This window comes from Chlorocebus sabaeus, chromosome 17, assembly GCF_047675955.1.
Source record: "Chlorocebus sabaeus isolate Y175 chromosome 17, mChlSab1.0.hap1, whole genome shotgun sequence".
NCBI lineage: Eukaryota > Metazoa > Chordata > Mammalia > Primates > Cercopithecidae > Chlorocebus > Chlorocebus sabaeus.
The window spans coordinates 17,950,332-17,973,223 of NC_132920.1; the positions used below are offsets into that span (position 1 = coordinate 17,950,332).

The 22,892-nt window shown below is 39.3% G+C and overlaps 1 protein-coding gene and 1 pseudogene across 8 annotated transcripts in view; one reads left to right on the forward strand and one right to left on the reverse strand.

Annotated features, from left to right (window-relative positions):
- Window positions 1–22,892, reverse strand: part of KIF13A (kinesin family member 13A) — a 233,237-nt gene that overhangs the window by 187,427 nt on the left and 22,918 nt on the right. The gene's annotated exons all lie outside the window — the stretch shown is intronic.
- On the forward strand, window positions 11,096–16,566 carry LOC140708827 (small ribosomal subunit protein eS12-like; annotated as a pseudogene).

Sequence of the window (22,892 nt, forward strand, 5' to 3'; positions counted from 1 at the left end):
TCAGCAAAATGCTTCTTAAACTTCAATATGTATACAGATGCTTCAGGATCATTGTTAAATGCACATTTTCTGATTCTGTAAATTCGGGGTGGGTCCTGAGCTTCTGCATTTCCAATGCACTCCCAGGGTGTGCTGATGCTGCTGATCCACAAGGGATTCGAGCATGCAAATTAAGTTATGGAGAAAGCATTATTGTTTAATTTTACATATGGTAGGAAAACGCTGTTATGGAACCTACAGATGAAACCTAATTAGGGGTCAAAAATCAACCATAGATACAGCATATTTTATCTTTCCAGTCATTGTTTCCTTCTTTCAAGAGGCAGCAGCAGAGTTAAGAGAGAATTCCCTGTTCCCCTTACCAGACCAGTGAAGGGTTTTCAGGAAGACACCTCACAGGAGAGTTATATGTAAAAGACAGCAGAAGGCAGGGCTTGAACTAATGGCTGCATAATTAGCTTGATATAAAAGAAGATTATTTGCATTTCAAGTATCACACATTTTCACCATAACAAGAATTCCTGTAGTTAGTATTTTTTATGACAGACTTTTAATTAGTTAGGACTTAACATATGTAATTTTTTTTTTTTTGAAACAGAGTTTCACTCTTGTTGCCCAGGCTGGAGTGCAATGGCTCGATCTCGGCTCACCACAACCTGTGCCTCCTGGGTTCAAGCGATTCTCCTGCCTCAGCCTCCCAAGTAGCTGGGATTACAGGCATGTGCCACCACACCTGTCTAATTTTGCATTTTTAGTAAAGACAGGGTTTCTCCATGTTGGTCAGGCTGGTCTCGAACTCCTAATCTCAGGTGATCCGCCTGCCTGGGCCTCCCAAAGCGCTGGGATTACAGGCGTGAGCCACTGCGCCCGGCCCAACATATGTAATTCTAAATCATCAAAGAAGCTTTAACTGATCTTTGAAGGGTAGAATCCTTCTGCTACCCAAATATATTACCCTCCTAAAACCCACTGAGAAGCTGCTGTCACCTGGATTTAAAATAGCCTGGTGCTATGAACTCTGGCCTAATTATATCAAAGAGTAAAGTCAAGGTCTTTCAAATCTCAAATCAAAATCAAAGACCTCAACCTTTGACAGAAGCTCTAAAGATCTAAAAGCATCCTAGCTATTGTTATGAATGGAATCATGTCCCCACACTCTAAATTTCCATATTGAAGTCCTAACCCTCAGTACCTCAGAATGTGACATTTGGAGATAGGAGCTTGAAAAAGGTTAAAGTTAAAATGATGTAATTACAGTGGGACCTAATCCATTACGACTGGCGTGTTTATAGGCAAGGAAATCCGGACAGAGACACACAGAGAAGGAAGACAATGGGAAGACACAGGGAGAAGATGGTCATCTACAAGCCAAGGAGAGAAGTCTCAGAGGAAACTAACCCTGCCCACGCCTTGATCTTGGACTTCCAGCCTCCAGGGTAGTGAGAAAATATTCAGCCCTTCACCATGGGAGCCCATGTTGAAGGCACCTATTCTGTGGTACTATGCTATGGTAACCCTAGCAATACCAATACATTTGCTCTTTGTTTTTTTTTTTTTGGTTCCCAATTCATAGATGTTCTAAAGAAAGTTCTGAACTTTCCTTCAGAAAAGGATGGGTTGTATATACTATTAACGTTATTATTAGAGATACTTTGGGACATGGGAAAGTTTATGGTGAGTGTTAGAAGGCCTCACCCTAGCTGTCAAATTAACTTGTTCTCTGAATACCCAATGCAAGATATTCTATATCAACACATATATTTCTGCTGGGTGTGGTGCTCACACCTCTAATCCCAGCATTTTGAGAGGCTGAGGTGGAGGGACTGCTTCAGCCCCAAGAGTTCAAGACCAGCCTGGACAACATGGCAAAACCTCATCTCTATAAAAAAACAGAAAAATTAGCTGGGCGTGGTGGCATACACCTAGAGTCCCAGCTACTCGGAGGCTGAGGTAGGAGGATTACTTGAACCCAGGAGGTCCAGATTGCAGTGAACCATGATCATGCCACTGCACTCCAACCTGGGAGACACAGTGAGACCCTGTCTTGAAGAAACAAAACACAACAAGAACAACAACTATATATATACACACACACACACATACACACACACATATATATTTCTGTCCATTGAAATTTAGACTGCCATATCAGAACAATCTGAAGCCTATCTAGGTTTAAATTCTGGTGGTGTCATTGAATTAGCTGCATAATCTCCAAATTTTACCCCCTCCCATCTGTAAAATGGGTACCTACCTCATAAAGTTGTGGCAAGTATTAAATGAGATAATACATTTCATAACAGACATTGGTTGACAGCTCTTCCAGCGTATCTGGGTGCCTATCAGCCTTGGCTATCATATTTATGAAATATAGTCAAAGTCCTCCTCTCCTATAAAGAGGCTTGGCTAGCTGGACAGTAAGTTTAAAGAATAGATTAGGCCTGGCACAGTGGCTCATGCCTGTAATCTGAGCACTTTAGGAGGCCGAGGCAGGGGGATCACCTGAGGTCCGGATTTCGAGACCCGCCTGGCCAATATGGTGAAACTCCGTCTCTACTAAAAATACAAAAATTAGCTGGGCATGGTGGCACACGCCTGTAATCTCAGCTACTCAGGAGGCTGAGGCAGGAGAACTCCTTGAGCCTGGGAGATGGAGGTTGCAGTGAGCCAAGATTGTGACACTATACTCCAGCCTGGCCAACAGATTGAGACTCTGTTTCAAAAAAAAAAAAAAAAAGAAGAGTAGATTAAAGCAGAGAATCATAAAAACAGGTACTTATACCTTTAAATGTTTTTACATTAATTTAAAGTATTTAAAAGTTCATTCTTTCAGCAATCTTTAGACTGATACAAAGTACATTTCCTTGAGAATGGTCTGCTAAATGGAGTTCTGGTTGTTCTTCTATGTAAACTACACCATGATGCATTATGAATTTTCCATGTCTGTTTCTTTAAGGAGAATAAAGAACTGGTCACTGAAAAACAATGGGAGTACAGAAACCTCTTCTATTTTTATAATCCCCCTCTCTCCTGAATTTAATTCGGGGGCAGTATTTTTTAGAAAGTGATTCTCCAATGTTAGTAAGCTTCAGAATCACCTGGAAAGTTTGGTAAAACACAGATTTTTTTAGCCTTACCCCCAACTCCAGGGTTTCTTTCTTTTTTCTTTTTTTTTTTTTTTTTTTTGTTTTTCGTATTTTTAGTAGAGACAGGGTTTCACTATGTTGGCCAGCCTGGTCTCGAACTCCTGACCTCAGGTGATCCACTCGCCTTGGCCTCCCAAAGTGCTTGGATTATAGGTGTGAACCACTGCACCCAGCCAAGTTTCAGATATAATAGGTCTGGAATGGAGACCGAGAATTTGCATTTTTTTTTAACAGGTTTCCAGAGGACTCTGATGCTGCTGATCCAGGAAGCAAATTTTGAGAACTCACCTTCACTTATTCTGTCTTCCACAGAAAGCACATTTTTTCTGTTCATATTATATCAATTTACATAATACTTAATTAAACTCTATAACTTAAAGCCAAATACTACTGGTTTTGGTAATTTACAACTCAACGCGGAGGTGTGGAAGTGCGTGGCACGCAACTGGGATGTCCATGGCCGGCGAACCTACATAGCATGAGCATCAATTGACTTATGTCACAGAAGGAATTTAGAGCACCAGTCAATGCAGTGAACTGGTTAAATGGAGATCAGTTCAGAAAGCCTCAACCACATTAAGTTGATGCTTATAACTTTTCTGCATCCACCCAATACAAAGCAGAACATAATCATGAGCTAGAAATACATGGTTTTCTAATAATTATACACTTGTTGAAGATTTTTCTCTTTATTTGGCATCTCCAACTCTACGTTACTATCTATACAGGGTAATCAATTTGACTTTAATTTCTAGGTATAAAACTTCCCCGTGGAGACTTAACATGTTAGCCTTACCGCCTTTACCACTGACGTCCTCTGAGAAATCACAAAGTAATTTGTGATTCAATGCTTTATGTAACTTTAACTTTCTTTCAAAACTTCACCCTGTTTTCTGAGGAGTTCCAGTTAATTGACTGATCCATACACACACAAGTTCTTATAGATGAAAACTCAGGACAGTGGAACATATTGCTGAGTGCCCTCCTGAGTTCAGTATGCCCCAAATCCATTTTCACTCCATTAAATAACAAGCATATATGCTAGAACACAAGTTACCACTCCCCGTCTCTTGGTTATCTAGCTGCACTAATAAACCAAGAAAAGATTAACCAATTGTGACAGCTTATCAAGATCTCAAGAAAAAGATTCACCTCCAATTGCACACACATGAACAGGAGGCCAAAGACAAAGTAGTTGGCCCGTCTTGTCCCACTCCTCCCCAAATTAACTCCCCTGTCTAAACCACACAGGCACTGAGAGGCAGCAGAAGCCCAGGGTGTAAAACAAAACAGAAACACAAAACACGCAGAAATTCCAGCTCAATTTCACTTCCGAAATCTAAAGAAAATCTTTCTATTTATTTATAAAATATATAACCCATGATTTTTGCATCTGATTATTCTATGCTTGCTTCTCTTCTTGATCAAAAGAAATGAAAGATATAAACACCAATGGGGGGAAAAAAACCATCATTAGCAAATGAAATTATTATCTATAATCTATAAAGAAAAGCCAAGACAAAAAAAGATACCAGAATTAATGAGAATCTAGCAAAGTTACTGCCTATAAGTATATACTAAACTCAACAGCATTTCTAAGCTACAAGAAAAAAGAGAATGCAACTTAAAATGACCACTGGTAGGCTGGGCACAGTGGTTCACTTCTGTAATTCCAGCACTTTGGGAGACCAAGGTGGAAGGATTATCTGAGCCCAGCAGTTTGAGACCAGTCTGGGCAACATGGCAAGATCCTGTCTCTATTAAAAAAACCAGAAATTTTAAAAATTCTTTAAAATGACCACTTTTGGTATATTTATGCAATTGAATACCCTACAGCAATAACAATGAACAATCTAGAACTACAACTAGATGACCACAAAAATAACACTGAGCAAAAGAAGCTAGATATAGAAGGGCATATACTGTATGATTCTGTTTATGTAAGGTGCCAAAATAGGCTAAACTGACTCACGATTTTAAAAGTCAGGAGAGTGGCAGCCCTTGGGGATGTTAGTAACAGCAAAGAAACAAGAGGAGGGTTTCTAGGGAGCTGTTAATGTTATTTTTTGATCTAGGTCCGGAGTTTAACTTGAAAATTCAGCATCCATACAGAAAAAATGCATGTATCATATTATACTTCAATTTAAAAAAATAAAAATACCACTTGCAATAGGAAAAAAAAATTTAAGTACCCAGATACAAATCTAACAAAAAAGACGCAAAAACCTTATAAAGACTTTTTTATGTAAAATTTTTATTGCTAAAGAAGAACTAAATAAACGGATATGCCATGTTTTCAAATTAGAAAATCCAACACTGTAAAGATGCCAATTCTTTTCACATTGAACTATGTGTCCAGTGCAATCCCAAAATAGTTTTTAATGACATCTAAAAGAATGACCAAACCACCCCTATAGCAGAACACAATGAAGAAACTGGTCCTACAGTTATCAGTACTGCAGGGTGGTACTGCCTCAGAGACAGACAAACAGAACACCGAAACTGAAGAGACGGCCCTGAAAATGATTCTCAGTTATCTGGAAACCTGGTCTGATAGAACCAGTACCACAGATCAGTGAGAAAGGCTACACTATTCAACAAATAGTGCTAGGATAATAGGTTAGCTTGATGGGGTGAAAATAATCTCTACTTCATACCATTTTTAAAAAATCAATTTCAAGGATTTAAATGCGAATGGTAAAGTTTAAGACTTTTAGAAGGTATAAGAGAGTATTTGCATGAGCTTAGGGAAGAACTTTTTAAAACATGACACATACGACATAAAAAAAAAAAAACAAAAAAAACACAGAGATGAAGGCTTGCTATGTTGCCAAGGCTGATCTTGAACCCTTGGGCTCAAAGCGATCCTCCCACCTCAGCCTCCCCAAGTGCTGGGATTACAGGTATGAGCCACCACATCTGGCCGATAAAGCATTCATCTTAAAAGGGTAAACTTCACTATTTAAAAAATCAGAACTTCTAATAATCAGAAAATAAATAAAACCAAGCAAAAAGAGAATCCACAAACTGGAAAAAGATTTTGTACATAACAAAAGATTAATATACACCATATATAAATAACTCTAAGGAATCAATTTTGAAAGGCCAAAAAAAATTGAGAACATGAGTAAAAAGAGAGCAGGTACTTTTCAAAAGAAAACAAATGAATGGCCGATAAATATATGAAAAGACGTTCCATTGCATTGTTATGCAGGAAATGCAAATTAAAACCACAATAAAATATCATTTCACATGCTCCACATCAGTAAAAATTTTTAACTCTGATAATATTAAGTACTGTCGTTATCATATACTACTGGTGATATCAACTACTTAGGAAATCAGTTTTACATGCACATAGTAAAGTTTAACATGCACACATGCTATGATCCAGCAATTCAAATGTTCATAGCAGCACTGTTCATAAAAGCCCCAAACTGGAAACTACCCAAATGTCCATCAACAACGAAAGGATAAACTGTAGTATATTCATACAATGGAATACCATGCAACAGCAAAAGTAAATTCAGCTACGTGCATCAACATGGACAAATGAATCTCAAGAACAAAGTTGACTGTGCAGGAGGTTGCACAACTGGATATACATTTACCAAAGCTCATCAAAACTGTACACTTAAAATGGGTAAATTTTTATGATATGTAAATTATACCTCAATAAAGCTATTCCAAAAACAGATGAGCAAATATAGTAGGAGGAAAAGTTCAAAAAGTATCATTCCATTTACAAAAATATAAAAACCAGGCAAATATAATATTAAAGTTGTTAAATTATAAAGAAAATTAAGGAAAATAAATATAAAATTCAAGACAGTCATTTCTTTCACAGGTACAATGGGAAGGAGTGGAAGTGGGAATACATGATATAAGAGACAAAAAAGTACAAGCTGGGTGGTGATACAAGGTACTTACATTTTTTTCTTAACTGTTGAAACCTAATATATAAGTTATATACTTCTTTATTATACATGCAATGCTTTGAATTTTTTAAATAAAGCAAATCTAAATAGTTCTATTTTAAAAATATCAACTTAAGGACAATAAACTTATTTTAGCAAAATTTGATAATACATAATAATTAAGGCTAGCTACTTTGTTTTTCTTTCAGATTCCTTCTTAACTTCAAAAGTTCAAAACTTCATTGCCTGTTAAATTTTCTGAATTTGGTAACAGTCTTAGAAAATACACCAAGAGCTGGGCACAGCAGATCACTCCTGTAATCCCAGCACTTTGGGAGGCTGAGGTGGGTGGATCACCTGAGGTCAGGAGTTTGAGACCAGCCTGGCCAACAAGGTGAAACCCTGTCTCTACTAAAAATACAAAAAAAATTAGCCAGGCATGGTGGTGGGTGCCTGTAATCCCAGCTACTCAGGAGGCTGAGGCAGGAGAATCACTTGAACCTGAGAAGTGGAGGTGGCAGTGAGTCGAGATTGTGCCATTGTACTCCAGTCTGTGTGACAAGAGCAAAACTCCATCTCCAAAAATAAAAAAAAAAAGAAAGTACACCAAGTATTAAGGGCTAAAGGGCTATATGGTGTATTTAACCTACTCTCAAAGAGTTCAAAAAATAAATTATGTATTTTTTCCACAAAAATATAAGGCAAATGCAGCAAAGCTTTAAAATGTGCAAGTCTGCTATTCTTGCAACTTGTCATTCTTTCAAAATTAAAACTGTGTTGTCCAAGGAGACACTAAAAACTCAGCACAGGAAACATCATTTGATACTGAGAATATACTTTTAATGTCTCTATCCTACCTTTTTCTATTCTGTTTTGTTTTTATTTTAATGAATCACATAACCGAGTTACTCGCTCTCCCTCGACTGGTTTCAGACTAAAAGATGCTGAAATAGCCAGAACAGGCTTGACTTGAAGAGATTCATTACCAAAGTGTCCTAGGCTAAAGTTAACTGTCACTGAGTAGTCAAGGGTTTTATATGGCACCAAAAGTGGTGGCACTCTGGGACAAGACCCTGTAGATTAACAAATTTCTGTTTTAAAATAGTTCTCTTTGGAAAATAAAATACACAGTCACATTACTCCCAACTTCAGAAAAAATGAAAGAATTCAACTCACTCTCTTAACACTGTAGCTTTTCTAAAGCAAAGTAAGTTAGGCTGCATGAACATTGAAGAGAAACATTTTGGCTCCCAAACTTGACACAGTACTCACCACATATGGTCCATTTACTTTTTTTTTTTTTTTTAAAGACAAGTCACACCCTGTCGACCAGGCTGCACTGTAGCAGCGCGATCTCGGCTCACCGGGATCTCTGCCTCCAGGTTCAAGCCATACTCTGTGTCAGCCTCGTGAGTAGCTGGAATTACAGGTGCCCGCCACCACGGCTGGCTAGTTTTTCTATTTTTTGTAGAAACAGGTTTCACTATGTTGGCTGGGCTGGTCTCAAACTCCTAACCTCAAATGATCCAACCGTCTCGGCCTCCCGAAGCTCTAAGATTACAGGCGTGTGCCACCGCGCCTGGCCTAAACATCTTTTTTCCTTGTTTATATTAATAGTATAAACACGTTATGCAATAGGTAGTGAGCATAAGCCCTCTCAAAGCAAAATCCATACTCTAATAAATACTTTTCGACTAACACTAAACAGCCTTTTGCCTTTCTTACATTATATTCAATATGAATACACATGTCAAATGTACAATATACAACATGACCCAAAGAAAAATAAGACCAGATGAGAGGGGAATGTACACCATCTCAAAGGAGATGCTAAAACTCGCCAACCACTATACATCATACTTCATTATGAATTTGCATTAGTCTCCTCTGGGCCAAAAAGGCACTTTTCATAGAAAAATTTATCATGCCCTGGTTTGTCATAAGTATAAATCTTTTAGGAAAAAGTCACCAGAGTGTACCATAGCTCATTGATAAGTTAATTACTAGTGGGACAAAGCATGTGACCAATGGCTTTGGAGAAGGCTCTGTTTAATATTTATTACAGTAACCACAAAGGCCTTCCTGCTATGAATTAAAGCCACCATCAACATTTTAATTCTGGCTCCTGAGTGATTAGAGAAATAATAAGTAGCTGCTGATATATTTCAGCACTTTAATATAAACAACTGTGACTGGAGACCTTAACCGCATACGGGGTCTCTAAATGTATTTAGTTGTTAGTGCAGGTCTCTTAAGGGTAAAGGGGAGGAGACAGGAAAGGAAAAGAAAAACATACTTGTAAACACCATCACAAAATACACCTGTCACCAGTTCTTAATTTTCTAGAGTTTCAGAAGCCTTTGAAATTTTGATCAAAGACATGAAGTCTCACTCTTAGAAACTGTATATGCATACACAAACACACCATTTTACTTTTAATGTCGGGGGTTCACTGCCTTCAGTTTAAATGTCCTGCACTACACAGTCATTATACTGCATATACAGTAATAAGAAAACGAACGCCAACTCGAGTTTTTACGCCTAAAGAATGACAAATTAAGAGGTCATCTAAACAGAGTTAAGAGATAACAAATGCACTACTGGTGGTTTTAAAAGTAATAATTATAAAGATTTTTACATTCATAAAACACACTGATTATCTAACATATCTTTCCTACAAAATGCAGTCACAAACTTATTTAGCTAGCTCCCTTATTCCTGAACAAAGACTTGTACTGAGACAATTATTAATTACAACCAATTTACTGGGCACTCACAATGCAAGAGTCTGTTGAAAACAAAAACTACTGACCCAAATAGTTTTCCTAGGATATAGTCTGTGGCATACTGCTCTAATTGTTTAACTTAATCCATGTTCTTTTGTAAATCCTTGTTCAAATGTAAATTACATCTGGCAGAGTCTCAGAGTGTATCTGATTTTTCCTGTTGATCTCCATAAATACAAAATTACAAATCTCTGCTTCCTCATATATAAGTAAAAGAAGAGCTGAGAACAAGCTGATTCAGTTCAAACAAACCAGAAGGGATTTAAACAAATCTAAGCGCAAACTTTATATATTTGGTTAGAGGAACAGAAGATTAAAAATATAATGACTCACAGACATGTGCTTTCAGAAAATGATTTATTAATGGATTACCAAATAAAACTCTGTAATTATGAATTTCACTGGTCAAATTTACCTTCTTACACTCTTTAGGACCAACAAAGAGAAGGACATGTATACAAACACACATTCCTTTCTTATACCCCATTTGTTGGATGAATGCCCCACAGGATTTTAACAAAAGCATTATTTATCCAGCAGCTGAGCATCTTAAAATTAAAAAACAGTAACTATCTCTCAATCTGAGGAATTCATCTTTATGTGTCTAAGAGTCCTCAAATACACTTTTAATCATGCCTAAAAAATGAAATATATGACAAAAAATACTCAAAGACACTTAGAAATAACCCTTATCCACCCAACTAGAAAAATCTCTAAATACTAAAGAACTTTTTACATCTTTCTTAATTTTAAATTTCTTAAAATAATTTCTCAAAAGAATACAACACTATTGAACATAAATGCCTAATTATGTAGGATACTTAGAAACAACCGTATCCACCCACCTAGAAAAATCTGTAATTACTAAAGGACTTTTAAACCTTTCTTAATTTTAAATTTCTTAAAATAATTTCTCAAATGAATATAACACTATTGAACATAACTGACTAAATATATGGGCTATCACAAACCCACTTTAGTAGTACACCTAAGGACACCTAAGGAATTGTACTTATAACACTTTGCCAACCATCCATTTATTCGTATGTGGGGTCTGATGCAACGCACCTCATGCCACTTTTATTTTTTATTTTTTTGGAGACAGGGTCTGGCTCTGTCGGAGCCTCCTGCCTCAGTCTCCGGAGTAGCTGGGACCACAGGTATGTGCCACCATGCCCAGCTAATTGTAAACAAATTTTTTGTAGAGATGGGGTTTTGCCATGTTGCAAAGGCTGGTCTTGAAATCCTGGGCTCAAGTGATCCTCTTGCCTTGGCCTCCCAGTGTTGGCATTAGAGATGTGAGCCACTGTGACCAGCCTCAATTTTTTAAAAACAGCTTTAAGATATAATTTATATACCATATAATTTACTCACTTAAAGTGTACAATTCAGCGATTTTTAGCATATTCACAGAGTTATGTGGCCATCACCACAATTAATTGTAGAACATTCTCAATACCCCCCTCCCAAAATGCCATACCCCTCAGCAGTCACTCTCCATTTCTCCCAATTCCCCCAAGCCTAGGCAACCATCAATCTACTTTCTGTCTCCACGAATATGCCTGCTCTGGACATTTCACATCAATGGAATCATACAGTACATGGTCTTTATGACCGGCTTCTTTCATTTAGTATTATGTTTACAAAAAGTTTATCAATGTTATACATGGCATGTCACCACTTTTTATTCCATTTTATGAATTCCACTGTATGAATATATCACATATTCTTTATCCATTCATCAGTTGATGGACATTTGGTGCCTCATTACAAAAATCTTTTTTCTTAAAAGAATTTTTTAGCCTTCCAAAAATATCTTTATTTACAACTTTTGTAGAAGCAATTTGGCAATTTATATTTATAATTTAAATGCTCATAGTCTTTTCCTAGGTTTCCACTTCAACTAATTTATATTAAGAAAATAACTGTGTAATCCCAGCACTTTGGGAGGCCGAGGTGGGCGGATCACGAGGTCAGGAGATCGAGACCATCCTGGCCAACATGGTGAAACCCCATCTCTACTAAAAATACAAAAAATTAGCCAGGCGTGGTGGCAGGCACCTATAGTCCCAGCTACTCAGGAGGCTGAGGCAGGAGAATGGCATGAATCCGGGAGGCAGAGCTTGCAGTGAGCAGAGATCCTGCCACTGCACTCCAGCCTGGGTGACAGAGTGAGACGCCGTCTCCAAAAAAAAAAAAAAAAAAGAGAGAGAAGAGAAGAGGGGAGGAGAAGAAGAGAAGACGAGGGGAGGGGAGAGTTGGTTAAGAGGGATATGACAGGAATATATCAATGATGCTTTCTGGAGCACTGTTTATAGTGAAAAACTGGAAACAGTCTAAATGTCCATCATAGGGGATTAAGCAAAGAAATTATCATTCATCCATATAATAAAATACAATATAGCAATTAAAAAGAATGAGGTAGACACACATCTATTAACACGGAAAGGAAGGCGTTATTCTGTTAGGTTAAAAAAGCAGGTTAGAGAACAGTTCATATAGATATTATTTATGTAAAACATATGCATCCATACATATACACGAGAGCCTGAACACACACCCATATTCTCTCTTTCTCAAAGAATACACTCCAAACTTTTAGAAATGATTACTTAGACAGCAAAAGGGAAGAAAGGAGATTTTCCGTTTATTATTTCTCCTCTCTTAACCAGGGAGTAAAGCAGGGGAAAAAAAATATCTTTAAAACCTCAGATGTCATGTAATGGAAATTACAAAAATTCCTTGGGTTCCTTGTCTGCCTCCATCAAATTCAGAGGTAGAGGCTTGGGTGCGCTGAAGATTCCCTATCACCAGTAAACCACCGGCATGGCCGAAGAAGGCACCGCTACTGCTGGTGTCATGGATGTTAATACTGCTTTACATGAGGATGGCCTAGCACGTGGAATTCACAAAGCTGGCAAAGCTTTAGAAAAGCGCCAAGCCCATCTTTGTGTGTTTGCACCCAACTATGATGAGCCTGTGTATATCAAGTTGGTGCAGGCCCTTTGTGCTGAATACCAAATCAACCTAATTAAGGCTGATGACAACAGGAGACTAGGGGAAATAGGTAGGCTTCTGTAAAACTGACAAAGGAAAAACCCCGTAAAGTGGCTAGTTGCAATTGTGCAGTTGTACAGTAGGACTATGGCAAAGAATCTCAGGCCAAGGATGTCACTGGAGAGTACTTCAAATGCAAGAAATGAACAAATACAAAATTTAGCTCACATTCCTCAAAAAAAATTTTTTTTTCTTGGAAACGGATTTAAAACAATCAAATCGGCTGGGCGCGGTGGCTCACTCTGGGAGGCCAAGGTGGATCACGAGTCAGGAGATCGAGACCATCCTGGCTAACATGGTGAAGCCCCGTCTCTACTAAAAATAAAAATAAAAAAATTAGCCAGGCGTGGTGGCGGGCACCTGTAGTCCCAGCTACTCCAGAGGCTGAGGCAGGAGAATGGCATGAACCCAGGAAGTAGAGTTTGCGGTGAGCCGAGATCACGCCACTGCACTCCAGCCTGGGCGACAGAGCGAGACTCCGTCTCAAAAAAAAAAAAAAAAAGAAATCAGATCAGCATTTTTCCAACATCTAAACTCGTATAGCTCAAAGACCACATCTTCCCCCTTTTAGGGGGTAGGTGATTGAAGGTTTTCACAAATCCCCTCAACCCTCAGAATAGCTGCTCAATAAATACAGCTGACTAAGCTACCAGTATTACATTTTAAGTATAATACACTGCACAATTTAAAATATAATATTAGGCATCTCTGGAAAAATTTTTTTTAGTTTTCATATTAATAACCTGATTTTACATTCTTTTCAATATTATATCTACATTTATAAGAAATTTTCACAAACCAAAGCTAAATTGTCTATTACATGCATTTTTACGAGGATTTTTTGTTATTGTTTATATCATTGCTAGAGACAGGCTGTCACTCTTCTTGCCCAGGCTGGAGTGCAGTGGTGCGACCATGGCTCACTGCAGCCTCAAACTCATGGACTCAAGGGATTCTCCCTCCTTAGACTCCCGAGTAACTGGGACCACAGGCACACAGCATCACACCTGGCTAATTTTTAAAAAAAATTTTTTAAGAGACAGGATCTTGCTATGTTGTCCAAGCTGGTCTCAAACTCCTGGCCTCAAGTAAGCCTTCCACCTTGGCCTCCTAAAGCAGTGGCATTACAGGTGTGTGCCACCACACCAGGCTCATTAAAAAAATTTTTTTTGTAGAGATGGAATATCTCTCTACAAAAAATGCTGGTGCCCAGGTTGGTCTTGAATTCATGGGCTCAGGTGATCCTCCTGCCTCTGCCTCCCGAAGTGCTGAGATTACAGATGTGAGCCACGGCACCTGACCTACAAGTATTATTATACAAGTCTTTACATTCAGAATCACTGAATATGAGAGCTGATCCGGTCTAATCCCCTTGATGCACAAACTGAGACTAGTTTCCACAGGTGTTAAAGTTACTCCAGATCCTTCTGTTAGTAGCAAAGCCAGGACTAGAACCAAGAACCTGGGTTTCTACCTGCTTGATTTAAATATAACAGTAACAAACTCTATTCTACCAATTCATTTAATACCCACTCTGCCTTCTTTCATTTGTGAAGTGCTCACTTGAGTAACTGATAGAGCAAAGTTTCATGTAGACTCTTCCCCCTTCACACTAATCTGGATATTTGACCAAACAAATTACATATACAGTAAGTAAAATCTTCCCCATAATTTCCACAAATATATTTGAACAAGTGCTTTTCTTGTGCCCATAAGACAATGGACATTCACTATATTGGATATAATACAAAAAGGAGTCATTTCTGGGTTTAAATGTGTCTTATTTAAGAACAGCAATGCAACTAACCTTAATGATTTGGTTGTTTGGATAAGATAATACTGAAGACACAGTCATGGTTTATTAAAGCAAAGAAACTGTATACTAAGTCTATAAGCTGGCAATTTCCTATTTTCTGTAACTCCTTTCAGAGTCTCAGGATAAGGTTGCATCAATTCAATGTAGTTTGTTTCCATGCATTAACCTCTACAGTTAATTCATGCCAATTTGTGTTCACACATCTACATTTTTGCCTAAATACATGCAAATGTATTCATCCCATCAACCATTGTCTTTTATATTTAAAGGTAATGCCACTAATAGTGACTGCTATTCTTATCCACAGGTTTGCCTGAAAAGACTGCCATATTTTCCAGATCATAAGCACAATTTTTTAAAAGTGTATTAACACTGCTTTAAATCTACAGTCAAGCATTTTGAGTGTGAACAGCAAGCAAAGCAACGGACTTAGGTTCACAGTGCCAGGCTCTGTACTAAGGACTCATCAAGTGTTAACTCATTTAACCCTTACATACATAAGATGCAGGTACTATCATCCTCATTTACAAATGAGGAAGTTGAGGCATGGAGAGGACAGGTAACTCATCCAGGATCACATAGTAGTAAGTGAAAAGGCTAGGATTTACTTTCAATCTGGCTCCAGAGTCTGTGCCTTTAACTATTGCTCTGTTGTTACACTCAACAATAGGTCCATTACAAAGAAGGTTCAGAAAAATGCAGCACGTGCACACTTTTTCAAAGACCATCAACCATGCAGCCAAGTGCCACCTGTTCGTGGTCCTCCCTAATTAGCAGTCTTGTCCATCACGTACTTTGTGCCTAGCACTGCAAAAGCGACCAAGACAGAAACAAACCCAATATGCAAGAGATTTACTGTCTAGGTAGGGAGGCAAGTTATGCCTAAGCAGCAAAGGCGGTGTTAGGCTGCGATATTATGGTGACAGACATATATTGGTTTTTGTCCATGGTTCCTGGCTCATAACTCCCACACCCCTTGTTACAGTCTTTTGCTATAATGTTGGGGCACTTTAGGTCTCAGGAGGAGGCCTCAAGGAATAGATTCTCTCTCGCTGACCTTCTCCTGTCCTTTAATCTGGTTGTGGGTCAAAAAAATCCTCATTCCAGAGAGGGTTCTGATCTATACTCTGGAGGAAGAAATGCTGCATAGCATAGAGGCCAAGAACGAACTGAACAGACAGGCCTTGCTGAGTTTCCCCACTCAGTCTATTATTATGAGATCACAACCTTTCTGTCCAATCACAATTTTTTTTTTTTTTTTAGACAGAGTCTCACTCTGCAGCCCAGGCTGGAGCGCAGTGGTGCAATCTTGGCTCACTGCAACCTTGCCTCACAGGTGCAAGCGATTCTCCTGCCTCAGTCTCCCAAGTAGCTGGGATTACAGGTACCCACTACCATGCCTGGCTAATTTCTTATATTTTTAGTAGAGACAGGGTTTTACCATGTTGGCCACGCTGGTCTCAAACTCCTGACCTCAAGTGATCTGCCCGCCCTGGCCTCCCCAAGTGCAGGGATTACAGGTGTGAGCCACCGTACCAGGCCCCAATCACTTTTTTATACTGTCCATATTCAATCATGCCTATATAACAAGGCCTCCATAAAAACCCACAAGGACAAGGTCTGGAGAGCTTCCAGATCACTGAGCACGTGGAGGCAGCAGACAGGACAGTGAAAAAGAACTCATCCACATGCTGGGAGGGTGGTGTGCCCCATCTCCACAGCGACAGAAGCTCCTGTGCTAGGGACCCTTCCAGACCTCGCCCTATGTATCTCTTCATCTGGCTGTTTATTTGTATCCTTTAAGATAAACTTCATAATAAACTGGTAAATATAAGTGCTCCCCTGAGTTCTGTGAGCCCCTCCAGCAAATTAATCAAACCCAAAGAGGGGGTCCTAGAAACCCCAACTTGAAGCTGGTCGGTCAGAAGTTCCAGAAGCCCAGACTTGTGACTGATGTTTAAAATAGCGGGGGGCAGTCTTGTGGGACTGAGCCCTCAACCTGTGGGATCTGACACTATCTCTGAGTAGACACTGTCAGAACTGAATCAGAGGACAACCAGCTGGTGTTCACTGCCTGTTGGTGGGGAAACCCCCGAACATTTGGCCGCAGAAGTCTTCTGTGTTGATTGTTGTGATGTGAGAGCAGAGGGAAAACACAATTTGAGTTTTTTCCAAAACACAGGCTTATCACAATATTTAAAGACATGATGTGTCTAATAGCCAGATAGAGTTGTTTGGTGTTTTTCCTCTTCAAATTGTCATAAAGCTTAACATGACAATGACTTCACACACTTTTTCAAAACACTTTAAAAGAATAGCCGGAGGTCTTAGACCAGCCTTCCTCTAGGAAACAGTCACAGAAAACATTCTCAATGGGGAAACGTCTGTAAAACCCCTCACCAAACCCTGCTTTTGAAGTAGCTTCAGTCTGATAACCTGACACAGAAATAAAAAGCTTCTTATATAATAGACACCTGCCTCTACAAGCTGCTAAGCTGCCACTCACAGTTACAATTACACCTCAGGCACAATGAGGGATTTAACCAAAGAATATTCACCAGCCATTCTAATCAATTGCAATTTGTCTTTGGTGGCATTAATTTCATCTACTATCTCTAGATGATCATCAAATCAATCTAAATTCCCCAAAAGATACTGAAGGGGTTTGCAAAAACTCTTCCCTAAAAAATATTCTCTGGCTCTCCATTCCTCTCAGCAGAAATGTTCCTCCCAATTGCTTTTTAAGAATACTTGTATTTGCATATGGTGTTCTGGACAGCACACATCTGACTACATCTAGTTAGATACATCAAACTTCTGAGTAACTGAAATTGCTAAGTAAAATATCTATAAATAGGCAAATACACAGTCTGTGGTTTATAACATTCGTTAGAAGCTATATATAGTTAAAACTATTCTCTATAGATGTAGTACAGCTGTTATTTGAATTTTGAGACACAAAGACTACAATAGGTATTCTAACAGCAGTTTACTTCTTTCATCAACTATCCTCATGTTTCAAATTTGACAGTTTTATTCCATTTCTTCATCTTCACCTTGAATATACAATGTGATATTTCAACTATATGATTTATTCTTATACTTTGATTTCATTTACTCCATCTAATCCATTGTCAAGGTGTTTTATTCATCCAAATGCAAAACTGATTTTCATCTACTACTTATCTTATTCAACACACAAAAATCCAATTATAAAACCATGTTGACAATGCTAACATTTGTGTGTCTTTTTCTTTTTTTTTTTATCTTTTTTTTTGAGACAGGGTCTCACTCTGTGCCCAGGCTAGAGTGCAGTAGTGCAATCACAGCTCACTGCCACCTCTATCTCCCAGGCTCAAGCAATCCTCCTGCCTCAGTCTCCCAAGTAGCTCCCAAGTAGCCTCCCAAGTAGCCACCATGCCAGGCTAATTTTTTTTTTAATTTATATTTTGTAGAGATGGGGTCTCACTATCTTGCCCAGGCTGTGTCGTTTACCTCTAAATAAAAAAAAATTAGTATAAGTCATATACAGGTCACTGTTTAAGGAGCTACACACATCTTATCATTCATTCATTGTTTACTCAGTGCTAGGTATACAATGACAAGCAAAACTGACATCATGCCTGAAGTTTCATAAGAGCTTCTAGAGACAGCCTCAGCTATATTATAGAGCCTGCATGAAAAACAGCCACGCCCATACAAAGCCATGTATTTTAAGTACATTTGCAAATTACTCTTTATTACTTATACTACATTATGTTTCGGAGATGCAATGCAAAAAAAAAAAAAAAAAAAATTTTATAAAATATTCCATTGCCACCAAAAATAAAGTTCTCAGAATACCAGATGTTTCTCTGTAGGAACACATAAGAGTCAAGGGCTGGAAAGCAGCAGAGGAAAGAATGTATTCTTAGAAAAATAAACTGGATAGAAACAGGCAGTCAGTGTAAACAACTCTAAAATAAAATGATCTCAACACCTTCTGTATCAACAAGTAGAGAGTACTCCTCTTGAGGCAGGATTATTTAATTATATTTCTTAAACCTCCACATTAACCCAAAATAAACATGAAAGTCAGGGATATCTAATGGTAGCTTTCCTTATTCAATCAAAACTCTCAGTTTGGCTGGGTGTGGTGGCTCACACCTATAATCCCAGCACTTTGGGAGGCCAAGGCTGGCGGATCACCTGAAGTCAAGAGTTTGAGACCAGACTGACTCACACGGAGAAACCCTGTCTTTACTAAAAATACAAAATTAGCCGGGCGTGGTGGCGCATGCCTGTAATCCTAGCTACCCAGGAGGCTGGCAGGAGAATCGCTTGAACCCAGGAGGCGAAGTTTGCAGTGAGCCGAGATTGGGCCATTCCGCTCCAGCCTGGGCAACAAGAGCGAAACTCCATCTCAAAAAAAAAAAAAAAAAAATCTCAGTTCTCACCAATTAACATGTCCTCCCAAACGGTGGCTGAAGTCTAGAAAAAGGTTTATCATGCATTCATTTTGAATGGCATTTGTGATTCCTCAACCCATGGAGAAATTTTAGGAGTTAAAACCTGCCAACAAGGTAAAATCATAAAAAAAGGGTATGAGTCAATGGGAAAATCACTCTTTAGTAACTAAAAAAAAGTAAACATTCTTTAAGAGCAGGAAAAAGAGAGAGAGTATAAAAAATAATTTTGGATTTTGCTTTAACTGGAAACACTAATGGACCAGCCTCTGGGCACCAACGTTTGTTGATTGAACTTAACAAATGAACTTTAACTAAAAATAACAGTGCTAAACTTTAAAACCCAGATGTTTTTGCTAAGCAAACTCTCCCCACAAATAGGTATTTATTTCTATATGTTAACTATGCATTTATGAATGTGATCAGCCTGGCTAACAAATCAGTGACCATTTTGGAGTAATAACCTTCAATACTACTACCCAAAGAGAATCATCTTATATCAATTATAGTTGGGGTGGGGGTACAGGGCAGCTCCTTCCTTTACCCAGGGGATATATAGAGAGCATCATCTCTCAGGAGGAGGTGAGATTTTTAAGTTGATCCAAAGGGACCATGGGTTTTAAATGTTTGAGAAATACTTTTATATGTCATTCCTCAGAGGTATATTCCCAGCAGAATAAAGGAATGTAAAGAATTGTGGTGTCTATCATATAGTAGTGCAGAAGAAACAGCAAAGTAAAAGTGAAATGAGCTGGGTAGAAGCCCCTACTGACGTCATCATTATCAAGGAGTGAATTCACAGTATAACATATCATTCATTCTTTCATTGTTTTTCAGTATGAATTGAGTACCGAACACTGCACTAGACACCTTTCAAGATCCAAAGCAGGAGAAACTAAGCCTCCTTTCAAGAAGCGTAGCATCTTTCAGTTTAAAAAAGTATTAAACAGTAGATTAACAAGTTCATAAAAATATGGTTAAAATTATCTACATAATGTTACAGGGGCTTAATGTTAAGCCAAGGGTCAGAGAAAGATTCTCAAAGGAAGATGTATGCTGAAACATCCAAAATGAACCAATGAACATGAGTTTGCAGAGAGGAGGCTAAAAGAGCATTTCGGACTGGAGAAAATACGGAAGTGGAAACTAGGATGTGCAGCTTAATGAGATCTGAACTTGGCAAGGAGGTGGACTTCGCTAGTGTGGGTTGGTAAGGGGACCCGGAAACGAGCTGGGATTACAAAGGTGGAAGGTAGCAACTGACGTGGGATAATAAGTAAGTTATTAAGATATGCGATAAATCATGTCCCAGCATGAAAGGGACCAAAAAGCACCACAAAATTAGCCCAACAAGCACCAAGCACATTTTAAGCCCTTTATATTCTCCCCGAATTAGGCTGAACCATGTAGAGTCAAACTGCACTTTTAATATTTTACCAACTGACTACCACAAATTCGGCATTAAACAAAACAGCCCAGTGACTGGTAGAGATGTTACTGAAGATATTGTTCTCTAAATAACACTAAAAGGACAGAAAGATACTTCACCCAGGGCTTAGTAAATAGAATAGTTATGTTCTTTTTGAGCAACTAGCTTGCTTTCTTCTTATATACAATTGTACAACAGTTATTTTCCTGTTTGCATGGGCTTCTAGGATTCTCCAGCCAAATACGACGTCCCCCTCCAGCAACTACACAGACTACAGCGCACACTAGAGGTCTTACCTCTAGTTTCAAATTCTTCTCTTATTCTCCTCTAAGCCCCGTGTTCCTCTGTTGGGGTGCTTCATGTTTGTTTGGCAATATTGTCTATTTTCCACATCTTAATATTTCAGAATTGGGATACATTTGACAATCAAGGTTTAATAGTTCAACTGGCAATGGTTTTTCTTTCTTTTGTGTGGCACCTACATACCAATGTGTCTTATAATTGAGGGTACTTTAGGTGCATTGAAAATATGGTAATAGGCTGGGTGTGATGGTTCATGCCTGTAATCCCAGTACTTCAGGAGGCCAAGGTGGGTGGATCACGTGAGGTCAGGAGTTCGAGACCAATCTGGCCAACATGGTGAAACCCCATCTCTACTAAAAATACAAAAATTAGATGGGTGTGGTGGGACGTGCCTGTAATCCCAGCTACTCTGGAGGCTGAGGCAAGAGAACTACTTGAACCCAGGAGGTAGAGGTTGCAGTGAGCTGAGATTGCGCCACTGCACTCCAGCCTGGACGACAGAGACTCCGTCTCAAAAAATAAAGAAAAAAAAATATGGTAATAAATTAAAGAACAGGCTTGAAACGTCCACAAAAGGTCAAGCTTTTGCTGCAAAGGCTGAGGAGAAGAAGCAATAAGTCATAAGGGAGACCGTTAAAAAAGCAGAGGGAGGAGAAAATTTGTGCAGGCAAGTGGCAACAGAGGGAGCAGAGGACACGGACCACAGAGATGAGCACAGCCAGGAAGAGGCAGCAGCCAGAGAGGCTCCACTAGAAAGAGGGTGGGGCAGAATACAACCATCTGTACTGGCCCTGCCCTCAGGAACAGCTGATGCTGGTGTGGGGGCTGCGTGCAAGTAGGGCTGAGTCTGGACAACATCCACATGCACCCAGAGGCAGCTCAGCCACAGAGTACTTCTGTTATATCTACTCTGGCCAGACAAATTCCTGCCGTCCTCTCTCTCTCTCTCTCTTTCCTCTGAGCTTCCATACACTGGAAGTGTAACAGAGCCAATCTACACCTTTCCATTTAATTGGAATCTTCCTCACGCTTGACTCCAGCCCTAAAGTTTCTTACTCAGATGCATCTTATTCAGCCCTTTAGACTGCAGATCTGTCTGTCCCCTCTCCCACTACACTGTAAACTCAAAGTGCATAAAGGTAACTGTTTATCCCATATGATTATAATTACATAACCAGCAGGTCTAGTCATCAAATAATTTTGCCTCCCTTTAAATGTCGTGACCAATGGAAGTGAGGTGAGGGAGTAAGAGTGTCATGTGAAAGGCTGGGTACGGTGGCTCATGCCTGTAATCCCAGCACTTTGGGAGGCCGAGGTGGGCACTTCACCTGAAATCAGGAGTTCAAGACCAGCCTGGCCAACATGGCGAAGCTCCGTCTCTACTAAAAATATAAAAATTAGCTGGGCATGGTGGCGGGCACCTATAATCCCAGCTATTCAGGAGGCTGAGGCAGGAGAATCGCTTGAACCCGGGAGGGAGAGGCTGCAGTGAGCCAAGATCATGCCACTGCACTCTAGCCTGGGCAACAAGAGCAAAACTCCATCTCAAAAAAAAAGAGTGTCACGTGAAGTATCATGGATAGATAAGGTCTTACAATATGAAAAAATACATTACTGATGACCACAAAAGGGCCCCAAGAGATCTGTAGGATAGATATGTTCTATATCTTTTTTTTCTTTTTTGAGACAGAGTCTTGCTCTGTTGCCCAGGCTACAGTGCAGTGTGTGATCTCAGCTCACTACAACCTCCGCCTCCCAGGTTCCAACGATTCCCCTGCCTCAGGCTACCGAGTAGCTGGGATTACAGGCACGAGCCATCACGCCCGGCTAATTTTTGCATTTTTAGTAGAGACGGGGTTTCACCACGTTGGCCAAGCTGATTTCAAACTCCTGACCTTGTGATCCGCCCGCCTCAGCCTCCCAAAGTGTTGGGATTACAGACATGAGCCACCATGCCTGGCCAATACGTTCTATATCTTAACGGTTTCGGGAT